At 34.5% G+C, this 23,130-nt stretch overlaps 1 protein-coding gene and 3 pseudogenes across 20 annotated transcripts in view; 2 read left to right on the top strand and 2 right to left on the bottom strand.

Annotated features, from left to right (window-relative positions):
• Slc4a10 (solute carrier family 4 member 10) overlaps positions 1-23,130 on the bottom strand; it is a 308,057-nt gene that overhangs the window by 138,063 nt on the left and 146,864 nt on the right. The window lies entirely within an intron of this gene.
• Positions 9,445-22,704, bottom strand: LOC147829930 (glomulin pseudogene; annotated as a pseudogene).
• On the top strand, positions 13,017-13,875 carry LOC147829932 (conserved oligomeric Golgi complex subunit 6 pseudogene; annotated as a pseudogene).
• LOC147829931 (conserved oligomeric Golgi complex subunit 6 pseudogene) lies at positions 13,944-14,822 on the top strand (annotated as a pseudogene).

The following is a 23,130-nucleotide window of genomic DNA, read 5'->3' as shown; positions in this document are numbered from 1 at the left end:
TATTATACATTTAGTCCTTATTTACACTTTCAGTTTCTCACACCAGAGAAACTATTCAGTATTTACACATGTGTGTCCTATTTATTTCACATAAGAGTATTGTCTCAATGTGCATCCACTTAGCTATAAATGTCTCTAATTTCTCATTTTTTATGGCTGAGTAGTACTCCATTTTATTTTTAAAAACCACATTTTCTTTATCCAGCCTCCAGTTGATGGGCATTTGGGCTGTTTCCAAGTTTTAGCTATTACAAACTGTGCTGCTATGAACATGGGCGCACATATATCACTGTGGTATGATTCTTTTAATTCTTTGGGGAAGATCCCCAGCAGTGGAATAGTGGGGTCAAATGGGACTTCCAGTCCAAGCTCTTTGAGGTATCTCCATACTGATTTCCACAGTGGTTGCACCAGTCTACACTCCCACCAGCAGTGGAGCAGGGCTCCTCTTTCCCCACAGGCCCCCAGCATATGTTATTGGTTGATTTCATGATAGTAGCCATTCTTTCTGGAGTGAGGTGGAATCTCAGTGTTGTTTTCATTTGCATCTCTCGAATGACCAGTTATGTTGAATACATTTTAATATGTTTATTTGCTATTTCTACTTCCTTGTCTGAGAAATGTCTGTTCATTTCAGATGCCCAGTTTTGGATTGAGTCTTTAAATTTGGGAGGTCTGATCTTTTTAAGTTCTTTATAGATTCGAGATAGTAGACCTTTGTCTGAGGAAGAGCAGGTGAAGATTTTTTCCCACATTGTAGGTTGTCTCTTCACACTGCTGGTGGTTTCTCTTGCTATGTAGAAGCCTTTTAATAAGAAGAGATCCCACTTGTTGATTGTTTTTGCTAGTTCACAGGCAACTGAGGTTTTGTTCATAAAATCTTTTCCTACACCAATGTCTTCAAGGGTTCTACCTAACCTCTGTTCCAACTGGTTCAGAGTTTCTATTTTAATATTTAGATCTTTCATCCATTTTGATTTTAGTTTAGTGCATGGTGAGAGATATAGGTCTAGTTTTAATCTTTGGCAAGTTGAAGCCCAATTTTTCCAGCACCATTTATTAAAGAGGCTATCTTTCCTCCAGTGAGGGTGATTGGCTCCTTTATTGAAGATGAGATGGCTGAGTGTGTCTGGCGTTGTTTCTGCATCTTCTAATCTGTTCCACTGGTCCTCAGGTCTGTTTCTTTGCCAGTACCATGCTGTTTTTATCACAGTAGCTTTGGAGTAGAGTTGCAGGTTGGGGATTGTGATACCCCCTGCCATGTCTCTGTTACCTAGAATTGCTTTTGCTATTCTGGGTCTCTTCTTGTTCCAAATGAAGTTTTGGATTGTTTTCTCAAGGTCCATGAAGTATGCTGGTGGGATCTCAATTGGAATTGCATTAAATCTATACAGAAGTTTTGGAAGTATGGCCATTTTCACTATATTAATCCTTCCTACCCAGGAGCAGGGGATGTCTGTCCATTTTCTGATATCATCTTCAATCTCTCTTTTCAGAGTGCCATAGTTTTCAGAGAAGAGGTCTTTGATTTCTTTTGTTAGGTTGATTCCTAGGTATTTCAGTTTTTTGGATCCTATTATGAAAGGAATTATTTGCCCTATTTCTCTCTCAGTGAGTCTGTCATTGGTGTAGAGGAAGGCTATTGAGTTTTGTGTGTTGACCTTGTAACTAGCTACTTGACTGAATTTGCTTATTAAGTCTAGAAGACTTTGGGTGGAGTTCTTGGGGTCTTCTATATAGAGTATCATGTCATCTGCAAATAATAACAATTTGACTTCTTCATTTCCTATCTTTATTCCTTTTATTTCTTTCTCTTGTCTAATTGCCATGGCTAATGCTTCCAGAACTATATGAACAAGAGTGGTGATAGTGGACATCCTTGTCTTCTTCCTGGTTTTAGTGTGAAGGGTTTCAGTTTTTGACCATTTAGTATGATATTGGCTGTTGGTTTTTCATAGATGGCTTCTATCAGTTTGAGGTAGAGACCATCTATTCCAATTTTTGTAGGGTTTTTATCATAAATGCATATTGGATTTTGTCAAATGCTTTTTCTGCATCTATGGAGCTAATCATATGGTTTTTGTCCTTGGCTCTATTGATATAGTGTAATACATTGATTGATTTGCATATATTGAACCATCCCTGCATCCCTGGGATGAATCCCACTTGATCAGGGTGTATGATCTTCTTGATGATCTTCTGCATTCTGTTTGCCATTATCTTATTAAGGATTTTTGCATCTATGTTCATTAGTGAGATAGGCCTACAGTTCTCTTTTTCAGTTGGGTCTTTCTCTGCTTTGGGGATCAAGGTGATGCTTGCTTCCAGGAATGAATTTGGGAGTATTGCTTCCCTTTCAATTTCATTGAAGAGTTTAAACAGTAGTGGCAACAGTTCCTCTCTAAATGTCTTGTAGAATTCAGCAGTGAAGCCATCAGGGCCCAGGCTTTTCTTAGTTGATAAGTTTTAATTACATTTTCAATTTCATTGGTTGATATTGGGTTGTTCAGAATTTTTAGGTCTTCTTCATTCAACTTTGGTAATTCATAGGTATCTAGGAATCTGTCCATTTCTTCTATGTTGTCCATCTTATTGGCGTATAGGTTCTGGAAGTAGGTATTGATGATCTTCTGGATTTCTGCTGGGTCTGTTGTAATTTCACCCTTTTCATTCCTAATTGCATGGATTTGGGCCTTTTCTTTCCTTTTTCTGATAAGGTTGGCTAAGGGTTTGTCAATTTTGTTGATTCTTTCGAAGAACCAACTCCTGGCTTCATTGATTTTTTGTATCGTTCTCTTAGTCTCCATTGCATTGATTTCTCTTCTGATCTTTATAATTTCCTCCCTTGTATGAGCTTTGGGGTTGTCTTGCTCTTCTTTTTCTAGAAGCTTGAGGTTCAGCATCAGGTTGTTTAATTGGGCTCATTTTGTTTTCCTAATATGTGTATTCACTGCTATGAATTTCCCTCATAATACTGCTTTCATTGTGTCCCATAGATTCCAATATGTTGTATTGTCATTGTCATTTAATTGAAGGAACTGTCTGATTTCTTCTTTAATTTCCTCTGTGACCTATTGGTTATTCAGAAGTGTGTTGTTCAATTTCCACGTGTTTATGAAATTTTTTGAGTTTCTTTTGCTATGGATCTCCAATTTCATAGCACTCTGGTCTGATAATATACAGGGGATAACTTCAATTCCTTTGCACTTACTTAAACATGTTCTATGTGTGAGTATGTGGTCTATTTATGAGAATGACCCATGTGCAGCTGAGAAGACTGTGTATTCTGATTTTGTGGGGTGGAAGACTCTGTAAACATCTGTTAAGTTCATTTGTTCAAGAGTTTGATTGAGTTCTAGTATTTCATTACTTATTTTTAGTCTAGTTGATCTATCTTTTTGTGACAGTGGGGTGTTGAGGTCCTCCACTACAATTGTATTAGTGCATATATGACTTTTCATGTCCATTAGAATTTGTTTTATATAGTTGGGTGCACTAGTGTTCGATGCATAGATATTTATGATTGTCATCTCTTCCTCTTGGATTCTTCCCATTACAAGAATGTAGTGTCCTTCTTCATCTCTCTTAATCAGTGTTGGTTTGAAATCTACTTGATCTGCAAAGAGGATAGCTACTCCTGCTTTTTTTCGGGTTCCTGTTGCAGGGAGTATTGTTTTCCACCCTTTAACTTTCAGTCTATGAGTTTCCTTTTGAATGAAGTGTGTTTCTTGTATGCAGCATATTGTTGGACTTTGCTTCGTGACCCATTCTGCCAGTCTATTTCTTTTGATTGGTGAATTGAGCCCATTAACGTTGATGGTTATAACTGAAACGTATTGACTTGTCATTGCCATGACTTTTTCTTTCTGTTGGGTTCTCCCCCTTTATATTTAATTTCTTGTCATGCCAGATGGGTTCATTCTGCTTTGCTTCCTGGGGTTATTATACTCAATGTCTGTTCCTAGGATATTGTGTAAAATTCTTTGGAGTGCTGGTTTGGTATTCACAAAGTTCCTAAGGTGCTCTTTGTCATGAAAGCATCTTATTTCTTCATCCATTTTGAAAGATAGTTTTGCAGGGTACATCAATCTGGGTTGGAGGCTGTTTTCTTTTAGGGCTTGGAATATGTCACTCCAAGCTCTTCTTGGCTTGATGGTTTGTGTTGAGAAGTCTTCTGTGATTCTGATGAGCTTTCCTTTGTATGTGATTTGTTTCTTTTCTCTAACTGCTTGTAGAACTTTGTTCTTCTGTTGAGTTTCTGGAATCTTAACACTTATATGCCTATGTGTAGATTTTTTTTGATCAAGGCTATTTGGAGTCCTATATGCCTCACTTATCTGTATGTTCAGTTCTTTTCCCCTGCTTGGGAAGTTTTCTGCCATTATTTCTGTGAAGAGATTTTTTATGTCATCTGCACTCTCTCCTGTTTCTTCATTGACTCCAATCAGTCTTATGTTATTCTTCTTTGCATCATCTAGCAGCTGCTGGATTGATTTCTCATGTTCCCTTATAATTTTGAAGCAATTTTTCTTTTCCTTGTCACTAATTGCAATCTCATCTTCTATATCTGAAATTCTGTCCTCACATTGGCTCATTCTGTTGTGTAGACTTTCAATGGAGCTTTTCATGTCCTGGAAATCTATTTGCATCTGTTTTATGGATTCCATTTATTTCCTATGTTGGGATTCCATCATGTTCCTGAGCTTCTCTCTAGATTTATTAATCATGTCTTGCACTAGGGGCACAATTTCTCCTGTTATCTGAGAAATTATTTCTGATTTCATTTTTTCTAGATTCCCTTTTGTTGCCAGTTCAGTGGGTCCAGGTGGTTGAGTATCAGAGTATTCCATCTCATTTCCCTTTGGGGTTGCTCTAGGTGATCTGGAAGTCTGGTTTTGAGACTTAGTTACATGTTTTCTCATTTTGACTGGGGCGGGGGGCTGTTAGCACCTGCACAGATTACCTCCTCTGAGCTGGGAGAGGTGGGACAGGGGCCAGGAGCAGCGGTAGGGACGGTGGCCCCAAAGCCCTTTCCTGTGGGCTGGGAGCAACAGGAGGGATGATGGCCCGGAAGCCCCTTCCTCTGGGCCAGGAGCAGTGGGACAGAAGGTGGCCCAAAAGCCCTTTCCTCTGGGCTGGGAGCATGGTGACCAGGAAGGAATTTTTCTCATTTTAAATAAATCTTCACCTCTGTACCTGATATGTATTACAATTTTGAATTCATTTTCTTTAGAGGGAAACTTCAAAATTATACAAGGCTCAGGGCCCACAAAACTTAAATGACCAGCTTAAATGTACATGTTTATATGTTCCATCTCCAGCTCTAAGCTATCTCTCAAACTCCAAGGTCATGTATACAACTAACTACTCAACTGTGTATCTGACATCTCAAATTCAAAGTGTTCAAGACTACACTCCTAGCCCACCCCATTTTTGACCCTCCAATTAACTGCTGCCCACAATAATCTCAGCCAATGACAAAACATTTTCCTAGTTATTCAGACCAAAAACCTTGAATCATGTTAGACTCCTCCCTTTCTCTTAACCAAAGAGCAGAAATCTGTTAAGATAAATTTTAGTACACATTCAGAGTGGAAAGGCTGCTTCTTATTTCTCTACACCACTGCGTCAAGGGGCACAGTCACACTCAGCCTGAATTACTGCATTAGTCTTCTAAAAGTTCTTCATAATTTTCCCTTACATTTTACATCTACTCTAGACACAGCATCAGCCAGTGTCATCCTCTTAAAATGCAAATTAGATCATGTTATTCCTCACTCAGAAACATTGTCAAAGTTTTTCTAAACATGTGCATATTCTTCTGTGATCTGCAAGGCCCTATCTTTTAAGGTCTTTCCAGTCCGGTCCTGCAAATCTCCCCTCACTTTACTTCACTCCAACGTCAACATCAGCCTCCTTATTCTCATTACACCTTGGGAAATATCCACTGACTTTTTTTCCCCACCTAAAATATTCTTCTCGCTTAGGTAATTCCTCACTTCCCTCAAGTCTTTGCTCATATTTTACTTCTCAGTGAAGCCTGTCCTGTACATCTATTTCACTTTACACTTGCCTCTCTAAACCCTTAATGTCCCTCATCCTCCTATACTTTTTATTTGTATAAATACCATGCACTTTAAATACCATGTAATTCACTTCCTTTGTTAGTGTTTTATTTCTAATTTCACCTGCAAAGTTTGTAAATTTAAGAGGCAGCGATCTTTGATTTGTTCATTGATACATCGCCAGTACCTGCACCAGTTTTTAAATACTTTTTGATGTTCAATAAATATTTATTGAATACATAAAACTTAATACAGAAGATGATTTTAAAGCAAATCATTTTGATAACTGGCATAATAATTTATTAACTAAACACATTAAGAAAGGGATGGAAATAAAGTTAATGGCCACAAATTTCATAGCAACAGTATTAAAACTGCCACAATTCATGGCTATGGAATTGTAAAGAAAACATTTTCTTGTTTCTGCATGGTTAGAGAATTCTAAAAGCAAGAAAAGCTGGAATTTGTTTTAAAAGTTGAGCTGATTAGATGGAGAGCCCCAGAAAGAACCAGATGTTTACATTTCAATGCACAGCAGAATCCCAGAGTATTGATTTATATTTCAATGATTTTAAACTGGGGACCTCTTCCTTCTCTTCCTTTGACCCAACCCCAAGACAAGCTCTCCCTCTCTCAGGAGAAGGCTGCTCTACAGCAGTTACTATACAAACTCCAGGTTTCAGGGCCTCCTTCCTATGCACATAATTGTGGCTTCCTTCTTGAAAAAGAATGGTGCATAGACAGCCAGTGTGGTTAATACTGTAAGCAATAATAATAGCTCATCTCTGATCCCAAAACCCTAATGTTAACTTTTAAGACAAAATAAGTGTAGGTATTTAAAACTTACTAGTGGATTTAGGAGACTATCTGCAAAGATTATGAGATAATATAATAAATATAAAATGTTGAACACAATACCTGTTACAAAGCAGATACTGATACATGTTAGTTCATTCACTCCTTCACAGCGTTAAACTTCAATAGTTTAATTGTAATTAGGGAGAAATAAATTTTTTCTGTTCCATTTCACAGTTTTTCTACGTCTCTCAGTATTACCAAGTTTTCTATAATAACTGGTCTAAGGAGTTAGTGAATTACCTCAGATACTGTGGCAATCAGCTTATATACCACATTTCTAGATAATATTACTATCAATTTTTCCTACTACATTATGTCCAAACTTAAATTTTTCATCCTATTAGATATTATTTAAGAAAACAAAGAATTCAAGAAATTAATGATGTTATTATTCTGCAATGACTTGACCATTATTAATCTTAACCTGAATTAATTTTCAAGATTCTATAGAGAACAATTTTTATATTATAAATAAAGGCTAAAATTTTAGTTAAAAGAGGGAGTACTTTCAAATGGACATATCTTAAATTGAACAAAATCTTTAACAATTGATTTTATGTCATGTTTAAAAATTCCAAATTTAATATACAGCACTATCATTTAGATATGAACATATTTTTTGGAAATTAGTAAGCATAAAACAGTGCTATTAAAAATATATTTCTTAAAAGAAAATATATTTATGTTTCTGTATAGAACACTAGAATTTATTCAGAATTTATATACAGTTCAAAAATTGAGCCTACAATTTAGGCTCAAAATTTAAAATGAGACTATTCTTTTCTTTTATCATGTAAAATCTTATTTAAAGTACTTTCTTCAAGTAAGCCTTTGAACCTTTAATCAAAACTTCACCCTACATTGTCTCTGTTGGAAGTTAAATTCTGTTTTCTGGAAGCTTACATGAATTAATAATGAATTCTGAGAAAAATAAATGCAGTTAGAATACAGCCATGGATCACAAAAGTGGTACCTGAAAAATCTCAGTGCCCATTTTCTCTTATGTTAAATACATATGTGTTAATTGAAAAAAAATAAGATTTCTATGTAAAGAAAAATAAAGGGGTTATTAAAGGTAATATTGCTTTCTGAGCACAAATCTTCCAACAAATCCTAAATTTTTAACATTTTAATTGTATAAATAGTATCATGTTAAGCAGATAATTATTACAAATATTTTAATTATATAAGTACCAGTACTGAAACAGTTCTTGATGTGTGAAGAATGTTTACAAAATGCAGTGGGGAAAGATAGGCATTTGGTGACTGTGATGAATAATAATACTTATGAACTACTATTCTTTATTTTAGCTAGCTTGGAGGAGGTCAAACTACTCTTGAAGAAAACTGGGTTTTTTCCATGAAATGAATATAACACAGCAGGTACATAATTACTGGGTTGCTACAACAACCATTAAACGTGTCAATCACAGAGAAAGATCAAGAACATTAAGCTGAATAAGCATGTGATCATTAATACCTGGAGACTCTAAGAGAAAACACAGCAAGGCACAATTCATCATGATATATCAAAAAATTGTAAGTCCAACATAAATTCTCTGCTGAGGGAAAGGGATAGGGAGAAAGAAAAAGAGAGAAGAAGGTGAGTGAGTGTCTACTACAGCAAAGAGGCATTATTAGATTCACATACTGCTGGTGGTCCTTGTGTTGCTTTCCCAAAAGCAGAGAAAGTGTTAAACCCTGCTGATCACTTTCACCTGGCCCTGGGGTCAGATATGTAATCATTAGAAAATAAAAGGCCTCATTACTGACAATTCTAGGTAGGAAGTAGATATCTTGAAAGTCCTAAAGTTGCTCTTCAAAAGAGCAACTGTAGTAATATACTTGGTTAAAATGCAGTGTGCTACATTTTCAGAAATACTATTTCTTACAAGTTTATTGCACTCTGTTAATCAAAACACAGCAACTAACTTAATTTTGTACCTTGAAATAACTGTTATTTTAAATCTTGAAACGTACAAGCCCTGAACATTTCTTGAATGTGTTAATAAACCCTAATAGTATGTATTTTCTAAAAAAAAAAAAAAAAAAAAAAAAAAAAGACATGAGAAAGTTTTCAGTTTTGGAAAACTGCAAAGTAGCTTAATGTTGGCTAGTTACAGTGCTCAGAAAGTCTAGAGTTTCACTAAGTCAAAAAAACTAGATAGTAAGGTATGTTTATAGGACAAAATCTTGCACTTATAAAAGATAACCATCCACTTACTCAGGCATCAAGTCTGACAATGAAAACACTACCTATAATATATATTAGAGTACAAGTAAAAAGCATTAAACATTACCAATGTATAATAAAAGAAATGATTTTATGTGGTACCAACTATTAAATTCTGTAGAAGTTCTTAATAATGTAAATCAAAATAAATGTGATAATTAGGGAAAGTCTACTTGCAACTTCAGTTTATCTTTAATGATAAATAGCATTTAGATCAATAAGAAGAATAGGAAGTTTAGAAAAAGGAGAAAATGAGAAGAAAAACAGAGGAAAAATTTGGGAGTTAATGAGACATGTATGTTATACCAGGAAGAAAAATCAAGATATATATATTTTTTATTTTATTAATTTTTATTTAGGAAGCAGAACTTTTACTTTATTCCAACACATTCTTAGAGGTAGACTTTGTTTTTATTTCTCTGAGTTCTTCTACTCGAGCTAGAACACTTTCAATCGAATCAAATGTGAAAAGAGCTGAATGTAGGACCTTAAACTGCATTTCAGGAGGTTTATTGGGGATCTCTTCTCTACCTACTGTTACAGAACAAAGGTCCTTAGACTTTTGAACTACTTGGTTATTTTCCTGGCTATTTTTACTTTCTGTTTTATAGTGTGCCTTTGACATATTAAGTCCTGTATGAAGTGGCTTTAAGAAATTATTCTCAATCTTTCCAAGATCTGTCTACAATCCAGTTTGATTGTCATTTTCATTATCTTTCATAACCAAATACCTCAATAAATTTAATGCAGCCATAATCCTATCCGAGTTTTGTAGTAAATCTGTTTCAACACCCTCTGGGAGAAACAGTATCAAATCTAAAAGAGAAATCAGCTGTGGTCCTGTAAACCATTTGTTAGGTGTTTTCTTAAATGACATATCAATTTGATTTTTGATATTTTGAATAATAAAGGCCTCCACACCTGAGGGATTACTTGTATTCAACAAGCACCTAAATAATGTATATTTGCTTTGTGAATCCAACTTGTTAATATACAACTGAAGCACAGCTAAACCTTTTTTTTCTCAATGTCTCAACAGGGCAAAGTGTCATTACTTTAAGCTCTGCGGTACAGTAAGGAAACTCTTGATTTCTAAATACTGGTAAAGTAGACTGTTATCTTCTATTCTCAATAAACCATTCTTCAGTAGTTCCAATCCTTTGGACAAAACAGACTCTTCTGTTCTTTGCAAAAAGACTTCAGTATGCCCCATATTAAGCTGCAAAATGTATGAAGGGCTTAAAACCACTGGCAGCTGATCAATTTTGATGCCCTGAACAAATACTAGATATGCCAGAGAGGCCATAGAGTCTGCTAATTGTTTGTCTTCTTCTTCCTCAAATTCAAGGCAATTCCATATCCTCTTTTTCCTTCCATGATTAAAAATATTTTTTTGGAAAAGGGTATCCAATTGCTGATAAAAACCCTATTATTTCAGATGCAAAACACCTTAAGGGATCATTTCCTGCTTCTTCAGATTGTTCAAGGAATTGTGCTGTCAGCAAAGGCTATTTCAAGCTTTTAAAACAAAATTTCAGTAATTCATCCTTTAATTTTTTGTTTTCATTTTCCTTGTTTTCTTTATCATCAATGACTTCTCCCACAAAAGGTTTACTGAACTCTTTTAAGGCCTTGCAACACTGACAAAGGCCATAGTCATCTGTTTGTATTTGTTCTTTTGAATAAGGAACAGGAAGAAGAGACAGTTGACTCCAAAGGGTAGATAATGCTAATCCAACCGAATATGCCTTGTTAGGAAGTTTCTAAATCACTGTTTGTAATGGCTGAAGTAAAAGAAGAATAATTTGGGATATCTGTTTTCCAGAGGGCTCTTCAATCAATTCGAGCAAACCCAACAATAATTTCTTTGGATTACATAACTTTACCAGTAAATCAAGAACTAGAAAATATTTTTTTCTTTCATCATTTTCTTTATCATTTCTTAAAAGGCACAGAACAACAGGACCAACAAGGTTCCAGCCCATGGTTTTGATGATGACCTTATTCTTTTCATTTTGAATAATTTCTAATAACTGATCTATGTGCCCTTCTTCTATACATTTTTGGCCTGTTAACTGAAATAGGCCAAAATCTTCTTCTTTAAAGTCATGCTCTTCTAAGATTTGACATTTCTTTATTATGGACTGGAGTTCTTCCACAGCCATTCCTAATTATTTTTCCAAGTTTTGATTCTGAAATACCTAGCGCGCTGGAGAGCTGTTTCCAGGGTAAGCCATTTCTTCCAAGTCCTGCTCTTAGGCAATCCGGCCGTTTCCCTGCAGGAGGCCTACTCGACCCGCAGCGCAGCTCTCTTCATGGCTCACCGCCAACCTCGAGCCGAGAAGGCCCCGGACTTCTGGAAGTCTTACTTGCCGGCCAGACCTCACGGGCCTCTCAAGATATATTTTAATAATATTTTAGTAATCATAAAAATTTGCAATTATATATTTTATAGGCATAGCAGCTTGAAATTTCCCTATTATTTTAAAATACTTATGTATTGTTTTATTTTACAAGGAAGAGGAAGAGGGAGATATGTTCTGGGATACTTAACAATGGATCCAAAAGAGAAGGTGATATTTACCCATACCTTCATCCCTATTTTAATTAAATTATAATTTCTGAACATTGTTGCCACATTGCTTTAGGGAAATAGGTTTAGAAAATAAGCAAAAACAAATGTAAAGCTGTAGAATTTTTCCAGATTTAGTTTTGTATTGTATTAACTCAAAAGATGTGCATATTTAGAAAAAGCTTATTCTGGGAATTATGGTAATTAAGGACAGAAGTGGCTTGCTTGGAAAAACTGAGGAGTTGTTAAGGAGAAAAATAGATTTTCATGGAAAAGTTGATGGAATTCAACTGTGAAATTGAAAGTTAAACAATTAAAATATATGAAAGGAAAAATAAAAAGTTATTGGCATTTGTGTAGAGATGATTACAAACAAGAAATAAAGTGATAATTTTTTTTAATGGTCATGTTTTAGAAGCTTATTCCATCAAGAAGTAGAATCTGTACCAATATTCCATGTTAAGGATATTCATTATGTGTTGCAAACATATATTAATAAAAACTTTTTTTTAAAAAAAGAAATGGAATCTGTTCCTCTAACTCTCGACTCTGGATTTGGCCATATGACTTTCTTTGACCAACAGAACATTGGTAAGTTTGACACAAACAGAGGCTCGAAGAGTGCTTATCCATTGGTTCTTACTCTCTGTTGGTTCTGGGAAGTCATGCCACCACATAAACATGTCCAAACTAGCATCCTGGATGATGGGAGATAATATAGAGAGGAGTAACAGTTAATAGTCCTTCCAGCTAAGGACTTCATAAACCAGACAGTTTCAGCCGCCAAATCATCGGCTGACTGTAGCTGTAGTAACCAGCTGACTCAGATGAGAAGCACTATCTTGCTGAGTTCAACCCAAATTAACAACCTGTGGAATTATGACCTACACAAAATGGTTGATGTTTGAAGCCACCAAGTTTTGAGATGGATTGTTATTCAAGAATAGCTGAGTGATAAGTATTGTTTGTAAGAAAAAACTAAGCAACTGTGAAGGATGGATAAAAAATACATTGTTGAAATAAACAGAAAAATGATTCTGATTAGAAAATAACTGAAAAATGTTAACGTGTCAAACATCTCAAAAGAAGTCAAATTAACAAGAATGAAGAATTTAAAAGTATTTATTGATCCTATAATTTAACCAACATTGATAGGGATAACAAACTATATATAAGGCCCTGAGTAAGAGTTCTAGGCAAAGAAAAGGTAAAACTTGCACTTAGTGTGCTCCCTGTCTTGGTCTAAGGTGACAGTACTTCCCCTTGGGGTGGGCTTCATGGTGTTATCATGGCTGAGGGCAACAGGGAAGTGGCTGCAGTGCCAGTATCCAGGGTTGCCAACAGCCTCAACTGTGGGGCAGGCAGGACCTCTGCACAAACAGCCAACTATCATACAAGCTGCAAAAGATCCTCTAGGATCATTGTTGGACAGTGACAGAGAGATACTGGAAGATTTGGGGCACTTTCAAACTTTTGTTGAAAATAATTTGCAGACTTGAAGGAGAAATTTATATGGAGATATTGAGTGCAGAAGTTTATCTATTGATAAACATTTTTTTTTTGTTTGGGTACCAGGGATCGAACTCGGGACCTTGCACTTGCAAGGCAGGTGAGAACTAAATCCCTGGTCCATTCAATAAACATTTTTAAGGAAGCAAAAGAAGAAATTGAAAGCTTAAATGAAGTCGTTCAAGCAATGCATAGCTGTTGTCAAAATAAACAAGCCACCTACAGGTAGAAAAGAAACAGCCTCAGGATTTAAAAGTAAAAACCACTAAGCTTTAAGTTGAAACTCAAATGTAGAAATAAGAACTAAAGTTGAAGATGCCATCTTATACAAGTTCAGGATCTATTATTGAGGATATTGTCAAGGCATTGGAAAGAGTAAAACAAATTCATAATGATGTCAAAGTTCTCTTGCATACAAACCAACAAATAGCAGATTTAAAAATTATGGAACAGATAGCCTTGCTTCAAGAAATGGATTGTGAAAGACTGTAACAATGGGCTCAAGTGAATGCAGAATATTGAAAAGAATCATGTGATATATCTCCATTATTAACTTAGGCAATGGAAACCCTGCCTGATTTGTCTTATATAAGTATACCTTAGATGAATTTGGAACAGCCAGAAGTACAGCTGTATAAATTTACTGACACTATTATAAAAAGAGTTCTAGGAGGTAATCGAATACCTATCAAAATACACTTACAAGATGCAGTAATACATTTTTGGGAGATATGTTGGCTACTACTTCTGAAAGGAACACCTTGATGCTTTCTTAAAGCATGGAAATGCACAGGTGTTGAAGAAAATATCCAAGAAGTTGTTAGGCATATCACTGAGGATATGTGCACCCTCTAGTGAAGTTTTATTATATAAAATGTCTAATCTCAAATTTCACCTCCATAAAAATTAGTAGCATTGTTGAAAATATTTGCTATTAAAGAAATTTCAATTGAATTTGTTGAAGAAATGCATTTTTTAAGCAAGGAAGTATTCCTCAATATCTTGAGTCTTCATTCAAATAAATTAATGGACAAGGATGAACTTTCATCACCTAATCTTGCACCAAGTTCTACACTTAGACATTAAAGTTGCTGCATGAAATTTTGGATCTCATGTTTCTCCAGTTGTACTATTAGATGCTTGTCAAGTTGATTTCATGCAGGTTTTATCATGTCATGGATTCTTCTCTTCCAGATTTATACTTGTATCAATGAGCAATTTAGGCATAGCTGATGTGGTCGCTTTCCCTAGTTACGGTGAAGACAACATTAGCTCTATTTGACTTCATTTGCAGGCATCTGGAAAGCTATAGTTCCAGACTGAAGCACACTTGGACACACATATAAGGAAGCAAGCTCTTATGTTTTAAATAAACTCAAGTTATATCTATAACCCTCTTCAGCAACATAAATAGGGGTCTTTAGCTGAACTGCCAAACCTACATCTGTGGCACTGATCAACCTATATTCTGTAACAGTTTGATCATTATCTGTCAGCCCTAGGCAATCTGTTAATGCCACAGCTGAACCTTCTAAGTGCCACAGTGAAAGAGTGGATCATACCATGGTATACAGAATTAGTGTAGAGTCTATGGCGACAACAATGAATCCAGTCAATACAGACAAATATCCAAAGAGCATTCAACACTGACAACAGAAGAAAATCCAAACATTTCTCACTTTTTATCTTATTTGATTATTAGCAAAATATTGCATTCCTAAAACACTGAAGATTGTCCTGTTTTTAATAGACAGTTATAATTTTATTTGTTTAAGATTGTAGGTACCAATAATTAATTCTGTTCTCAATACAAAAGTAATATATTGACCTGAGCTGACATTATTCTATATATGTTCTCTGTATAGAGATTCTCTATTGTTTGTCAGTCATGTCTCCAATTCTGACAGTCTCCCTCCTATTCTGCAATGTAAATGTATGGCAAAAAAGCAGTACGAGAAGTTTAAGGGGTTTTTTTTAATAAACTAGTTCTAAGTGAACAAACTTGTCTAAACTTAAAAATTAGTATTGAAGACAGGACCTAACAAATATTCCATTTACTTAAATAATATTAAAAATTTATAGCAGTATATAAATAAGTCCCAAGTCATTTAGACTTAAGATAGCAATAAGGGTTCAAAGCTAAGAAAAAACATGGAGAACCTATGATGCACCGTCTACTATGTGAAGTATTTTGTTAATATCTTCTCATTTAATCTTCATAAAATTTTTGTAAACTGCTGACTCTTTTCCCCAAATTATAGATGAAAAATTAAAGTTAAAAACAACTTGCAAATTAATAAGTTCTGGAAATTTATTAGGCAGAATAATCCTATAATATTTAAGTATGTATAGTTAAATATTCTAAGAGGGTAAATCTTATTTTGGTTCTTAACACATGTGCACGCACACACACATATAATAATAAAGGAGGATGAAACACTTGAGTCACTAAGAAGTATAACATCTGAGGCTCAAGACAGATTTTGGTATTTGTGTTTAGGGAACGAAGTTATTTGCCTAACTAGGACAACACTATACAAATAAATCATAGAAGGATCAACAAACAGCCTTAGCAGATGAGGCATTATACCACATGACACACAGTCACTTAATAACAGGCATCAGATAGAGACATGAAGGAATGAATGGATGACTCAATAAATAGACATTCATTCTTACTCATCCTTATGGAACAGTTACAGACATTAAAAACTGATTCAACCCTTTAGATTTGGTAACCCTAGGGAATTTTGGGAGGAGAATCCCAGGGAAAATACCACCCTTCCAGATTATCCAGGTGGTTAGTACCTCTGAGTTATTATATTTTTAATGTTAACCAAATATGACCTAATTTTATCTCAAGATGGTGCAACCAGATATACCCTTCTATAAAAAAAATTCAAATTCGACAGTATTTTCCACAATCACTCTAATTGAAATTTCTTTCTTCCTCAAGAAAGGTATAAAACCTGTTTCTGTGGATTTTACAAAGCTTAAGCAATTCGTAGAACATTTTTAATCCATTCCTCTATCTACATGGTTAAGAAATCATTTTCAAATTTAAAAGAAAATTTTGTTGTCAGTACATGTGTTAATTAAAAAGTTTCAAAGTATTTAAACATCAAAGTTAGCAAGGAATTATTATTTATATACTAAAGTGTAATGTAGAAGTTCACTTAAAGGTCATAGAATTTATCCAAAAAAGTATCCCAGGAAGATTAGAATGGATATTCCTGGCAGGGAGGTATATCCCATGATGACATTTCCCATCCAATGTCCTAAACACCAATAAAAACAAAATCATACAAACACATGCAGAGAGAGAGAGAGAGACAGAGACAGAGACAGAGAGAGACAGAGAGAGATCGTACATAGAATGTAGAGCTAAGAAATGCCTTAGAAATCAAGAAATCACCTGGTTGAAACCTCTCATTTTAACATGTGAAAGAAACTGGGACTAAAGAGATTAACTCAAGATTTCTAAAACTAAACATTGCTAAGAAGCCTCTTCCATTATTGGGCAATTTTAACAACTAAGTAGCTTTTTTTTTTTCTTACATGGAATCCTACTTTCTTACACGGTATCCTATTTCTGTATAACACATGAAAGTATACCATCTTCCATATAACAATATTTCAAATATGTTAAGTTAGAACTCATGTTCTAAGTATTTCCTTAGCATTTTTCTCAGTTAATATTTGTATTGGTTGTATTTGAACTCTACTGCAATCATATCCAGTTCTTCAGTGTGTCTACTTTAGATGTATTGAATGTCTTAAGGGCCACAGGGTACACCTGGAACATTCTGGTTATGCACATATGGCCTCTTGCAGCATGTTAGGGTGAAAATAACATTCCAGGAAGTGAGGCATATAGGGACAGCATGAAGAATAAGAATTTTTAAAACTCAAAGACAAATGTGGAGAGAACCCAACATTTAAAAGATAGATGAAAATTTTCAAAGGCTTAAAGAAATAAATAGAACCTCTCACATTAGCTTAATAGGAGTGTAAGTGGGTATAATCATTTAGGAAGAAGGTATAAAGATATCAAAATTTTAACTGTATTATTTTGATTGTGTAATTCTCCAATAAATTTACATCAGAAGATCATCAAGCACACAGAACTGCTATAATGTTCATAGCAGCTTTCTTTAAATAAAAAAATGAGAAATACTCAAAATCTCCACTAATAAGTGATTGGTTAAGAAAGCAATGTACAAGCATGCACTGAAATGCTATATAGAAACTAAAATGGATGATGTCTATATTATTAACACAGAAAGATACTGCTGCTCTTTTTAATTGAAGAGAGTAGTTTAAATGATTAAACATGTGTTATAATGCCATTTATATATAACTATATATATAACTAGCTATAATTATGTATGTGTTTCTAACACATTAATTAGTATTAGTAACAAAATTACTAATTTGCTCAAAATGTTAATAGCAATCATTTCTGGGTGCCAGAATTTTAAGATTGTTTCATTTAGTTCTCATTTTTTATACTTCTTTATTATTTCTTTCATTTTTTGAATTGGGTTTATATTATTTTAATAATTTTCAAAATAATTAAACTATTTCAATTTCAGGAAAATATATAAACTTTTGGAATGGCAAGCAAAACTAGAGAAAACAAACAAACAAAAATTACCAAAGAAGACATGGTTTGAGAGGAGAGGAAACCAAGGAAAGAGAAATGAGAAAAGAGAAGAGATATCGGAAAACAAATGCATAGTCAAAATTTTAAAAGCAACAGAGAATTCAAAACATCTGAAGACAGAGTGCTACTATGGTTGACAATAAAGAGCACTATTTGAATGGTGAGTTAAATGCAAATTAATAGACTGTAAGAGAAAATTAGTGAGATACAATGAAGAGAAATAAGTCATTCATATCTAAGCAATGTCTCACTTCTATAAATATAATCTTTGTTCTCATGACCAATATTATTAGTTTCATTGGGGCTGATACTATAGTTTTGGCTTAAACATTGTAATGTCTTGAAATGTGTTCTTGTTATATTACCATCTGATTAAATCATGGTAATTTATCATTATTGCAAACTGAGCTATAGAAAGGAAAAGAGGGGGATAATGTTAAAAAATTTAGCTAAAAATTAGAAATCCTTTTGGTACTAAGGATGTAGTACTTTTTAGTACAAATGCACCTGAGGTAATTTGAAAGTAATAAAAAGAACATTCATAATATTTCCTGTCCCAGAGGCCAGACAAAAACTTATTTCATCAGTAGAAAATTAAAATTGTACATTATTCTAATTGTAATTTCAATCATTTTGGCCTCTTTTATTATTTCTCTACCTGACTCTCATTAAGGGGTAGAAATGAGAGGCGGGGAAAAGAGAATCTTTTTATCATTGTGTTTTCAACAGTTCTAATACACTTTAGGTACTAGGAATACTAAGGTAGCCAAGAAAGTGGTAGAATGCAGGAAGAAACACATAAAACCAGAAAGTAGAATGATGATTACCATTTTGGCATGGTTGGCATGAGGAATATATTCAAGAGATTTATTGCATAACATGGTATATTGTGTTCTTAAAAAAACTTCTTAAAAACTAAGAATTGTATGGTGCCATGCCAAAGGTACATATCTAGCAAGCAGATGTCCTGAATTTCTTTCTTTTTTCTTTTCCATTTAGTTTATTGGTACCTTTTAGGCATACAATACAGTTACACTCATCACTGGGATCTTGTACCATTACATGAGTATCTTGGTTCTTATTTTTTCCCCATTCCCCTGCCCTCCCTTCACCCCCTCCACCCTTCCCTATTTACAAAGATTTTTGCTTCCATATTTTCCCTTTTCTCATATTTTTTTCTTTTCCCTACTTTCCTTTCCCCTTCCCCTCCCACTTCCCCTATTCCTTTAAACATTTTCTTCCTATTTCACAATATCAATTACACACTTTGATTCTTATTTACACTTTTAGTTTTTCGCACCAGAGAAACTATTTGGTATTTAGACGTGTGTGTCCTATTTATTTCACTTAAGAATTTGGCCTCAATGTGCATCCATTTAGCTATAAAAGTCTCTAGTTTGTCTTTTTTTATTATTTTTTAAAATTCTTGGTACATTTTAGGTATACAATAAGTTTACATTTATCATTGGGTGCTTGTACCTGTACATGATGAATCTTGGTTCTTATTTTTTCCCCATTACCTGTGTGCCCTTCACCCCCTCCACCCTTCCCTATTTACATAGATTTCATTTCCATTTTTTTCTTTTCTCATAATTTTTCCTTTTCTTTCTTTCCTTTCCCCTTAGTTTCTTATTCTTTATGGATGAGTAGTACTCCATTTTATTAAAACACACACACACACACACACACATCTTCTTTATCCAGTCTCCAGATGATGGGCACTTGGGCTATTTCCAAGTTTTAGCTATTACAAACTGTGCCGATATAAACATGGGTGCACATATATCACTGTGGTATGATTCTTTTAATTCTTTGGGGAAGATAACCAGTAGAGGAATAGTTGGGTCAAATAGGACTTCCAATTCTAGTTGTTTGAGATATCTCTATATTGATTTCCACAGTGGTTGCACCAGTCTGCACCCCCACCAACAATGAAGAAGGGATACTTTCTCCCCACAACACCATCAGCATTTGTTATTGGTTCATTTCTTGATAGCAGCCATTCTTTCTGGGGTAAGGTGGAATCTCAGTGTTGTTTTCATCTCCATTTCTTGAATGACCAGTGATATTGAACATTTTTTCATATATTTATTTGCTGCTTTTACTTCTTTGTCTGAGAAATATCTGTTCATTTCAGATGCCTATTTTTGAATTGGGTCTTTATATTTGGGGGGGTCTGATTTTTTTTTAGTTTTTATATATTCTAGATAGTAGACCTTTGTCTGAGGAACAGCTGGTAAAAATTGTTTCCCACATTGCACATTGTTTTTTAGCTCTGTTGGTGGTTTCTCTTGCAGTGCAGAAGCTTTTTAATAAGATGAGACCCCAGTTGTTGATTCTTTGTGCTAGTTCCCATGCTACTGAGGATTTGTTCATAAAGTCCTTTCCTATGACAATGACTTCGAGAGTTGCACCTAACTTATCTTCCAGCAAGTTTAGTGTTTCTGTTTTAATATTTAGATCTTTAATCCACTTTGATTTTAGTTTAGTGCATGGTGAAAGATAAGGGTCTAGTTTTAATCTCTGGCAAGTTGAAATCCAGTTTTCCCAACAGCATTTATTAAAGAGGCTATCTTTCCACCAGTGAGGATGGTTGATTCCTTTGTCAAAGATGAGGTAGCTGAGTATGTCTGGAGTTATTTCATTCATGGTTTTCAGGCTCTCAGCAATGCTGTCTCCATGCTATCTCTTCTGGGCATTCTTGAATTCCTTCAGAGACAAATAATGGACTTTATGTACCATCCTTTCTTCCGACCACGGAATCCCATCACTGTCATCCTGGGGAGGGCTGAGTTCTTAATCAGGCCAGCTCATCCCACCTACTGTGGCGGTGGGAGTGGAGGGTCTGACAGGAGTAGGAACTAGAAACAGCCAGAATCTGACCTCGATCACTTTCCACCTCCTGGTCAGTCTCAGCCCACCACATCCGGGTCCTGCATGAGATGCCTGGACCTGCAGGCTAATCCTGGGTGAGACCCGAGTTTTCAAATCCAAGGGGGATAGGCTACCAATTGCCACTTCCCTCGTTCAGTGTCTGTCTGTCCTGAATTTCTTTATCAGCTTCCATGAGTTCGGTTTACAGGAGCTTTTTAATTTGTTGCTCGATTTCTTTGCAAAGAAAATTGTTCTGTGAATTGTTCCTAATTTGATATGTTTGTAAAGGAGGGGAGGTTCATGACTTCCTACTGTGACATCTTGCTGACATTAGTCTCCTACTTTGCTTTTTAATTGACTATTATAATGCTTCCAATGTCCCCAAGTCTTTCAACAACTGTTCTCACCAAAAGGCTAGTAATATTTAATAAGTCTGTTTCCTCCTGGTGCATTTCTCTGCTCCTGTGATTGAACATGATTTCATTACTCACCAATGGAAAAACAGTTTTCATATTTTGTTAACAACTCAGCCATATGGAAACATACTTTAGTTGCAGCCTCAGTCATTTTTAATTTTGTAAGAAATTCTACTAAAAGATATTTCATTTTAAACTTTCTAATTTTTCTACGGTCACCTTCTTCTGAATAAAAAATACTGTGATAAATGATTATTCTGGTTATGTTGATATATTCTGTTCATATAGTTTAGCTAAATTTCATTATATAGCAATGTTTTGCTGTCTAATTGAAAAACAAATCTGCACTCTACTATGTCATAAGAGAAGGAAATTCAAAGTCTACTTTTCTCTTTTTTTCTTGTTCTGACATAATGGGTGTGTACTGGTAATAAAAGAAACCCAAATTATGAATAAAGAGCAAAATAAAAGGTAGATGACAGGAAGTAGGAAGGATAGATCTTTCTCCAATGGGAAGGGGATCAAGAGGTGGAGGAAAAGGTGGGGGAGAGGAAGGAAAGAGGTTGAATAGAAGGAATTAAGATGTGTTATATACATGTGCCAACTCCACACAAGGAATATCAATATTACGTACTGCAAACATGTACTAACAAAAAAATATATGCAATGTCATGGTACAATGACACACATGGCACTCAAAATCACTGTGATTTATGGGGCATGGAGGACTATTGTGCTCCATTCATTTTTTTAGATTTTTAGTGTCAAAACAGTTTTGAAGTTATAATGGAATACCATTTTAGTTGTCTTTAGTAAGAGTTCAAGAATGCAATGGGTGAAAAGAGGAAAGTAGGAGAGTACTACCATTGATGGAACTACTTTGCATGGCAGTTTTGTGCTAGGTTTACTTATGTTATCCTTGGATTTTGATTCTCTTAATAGGTAGCCCTCAAAAGGAAATAAACTAGTAAAAAAATCTCCAAAATGGAATGAGCAAATGAATATCAAGATAGATATATAATTTTCCTGCTTAAATTCTTGATTGAAAAGTATTTTAATAGTGTGTGTGGTAACACACACCTGTAATCCCAGCACTCGGGAGGCTGAGGCAGGAGGATTTCTGTGGGTTTGAGGTTAAGTCAGGCTGATTTACATAACAAAACCCTGTTTCCAAAAAAAAGGTATTTTAATATCTGTTAAAGAGCAATAAGTTTTTTTGTTTTTTTTTTTGGTACTGGGGATCGAACTCTGGTCCTTGCATTTGTGAGGCAGGCGGTAGAACCACTGAACTAAATCCCCAGCCCTAAAGAGCAATAAGTTTAAAGAAAAATATTTTTTATTTAATTAGCAGGCCAAAATATAATAATTATTTTTCCTTTTCCATTGTAATTTTTAAAATACTTTAATATCATATTAAAATGTAACTATATTAGCCAGGCAAGGTGGCACATGCCTGCAGTTCTTGGGAGTACTTGGGAGCTGAGGCAAGAAGATCCTTTCTGACATAAGTCCAAGACCAACCTGGCCAACATAGCAAGATCCCATGTAAAAGGTAATAATAATAAATGAAAGTAAATATAACTAGATTTATTTTAGTATCGTGTAATATAATTAGAACCCTGTATTTACATGTTAAATGTTTGAAAGAAAATGTTTGAAATGTTATATTCCTAAACATTCTGTAAATTTAAATTGTTACATGATTAACATGAATAATTGAATTTTATTTAAATTCAATTATGTAAATAAATAAATTTATATAAATAAAAATTTTATATAAATAAAATTCAATGCAATATATTTTAGCACTTATGTAGTTTGGATATGAGGGAAGAATGCAAAAATGTGTAAGATGAAAATTTGTCACTCAAAGAGCTTATAATCAAATAAGAAAGATACTGTAATAAAGATATATAAATACATACAACATAATAATA

The sequence above is a fragment of the Heterocephalus glaber genome, unplaced genomic scaffold (genome assembly GCF_053883595.1).
Source record: "Heterocephalus glaber isolate CG9 unplaced genomic scaffold, H.glaber_assembly_v1.0 deba00000347, whole genome shotgun sequence".
NCBI classification, from domain to species: Eukaryota; Metazoa; Chordata; class Mammalia; order Rodentia; family Bathyergidae; genus Heterocephalus; species Heterocephalus glaber.
Note: the sequence above shows the minus strand (reverse complement) of the source record. Positions and strands in the feature narration are given on the sequence as shown.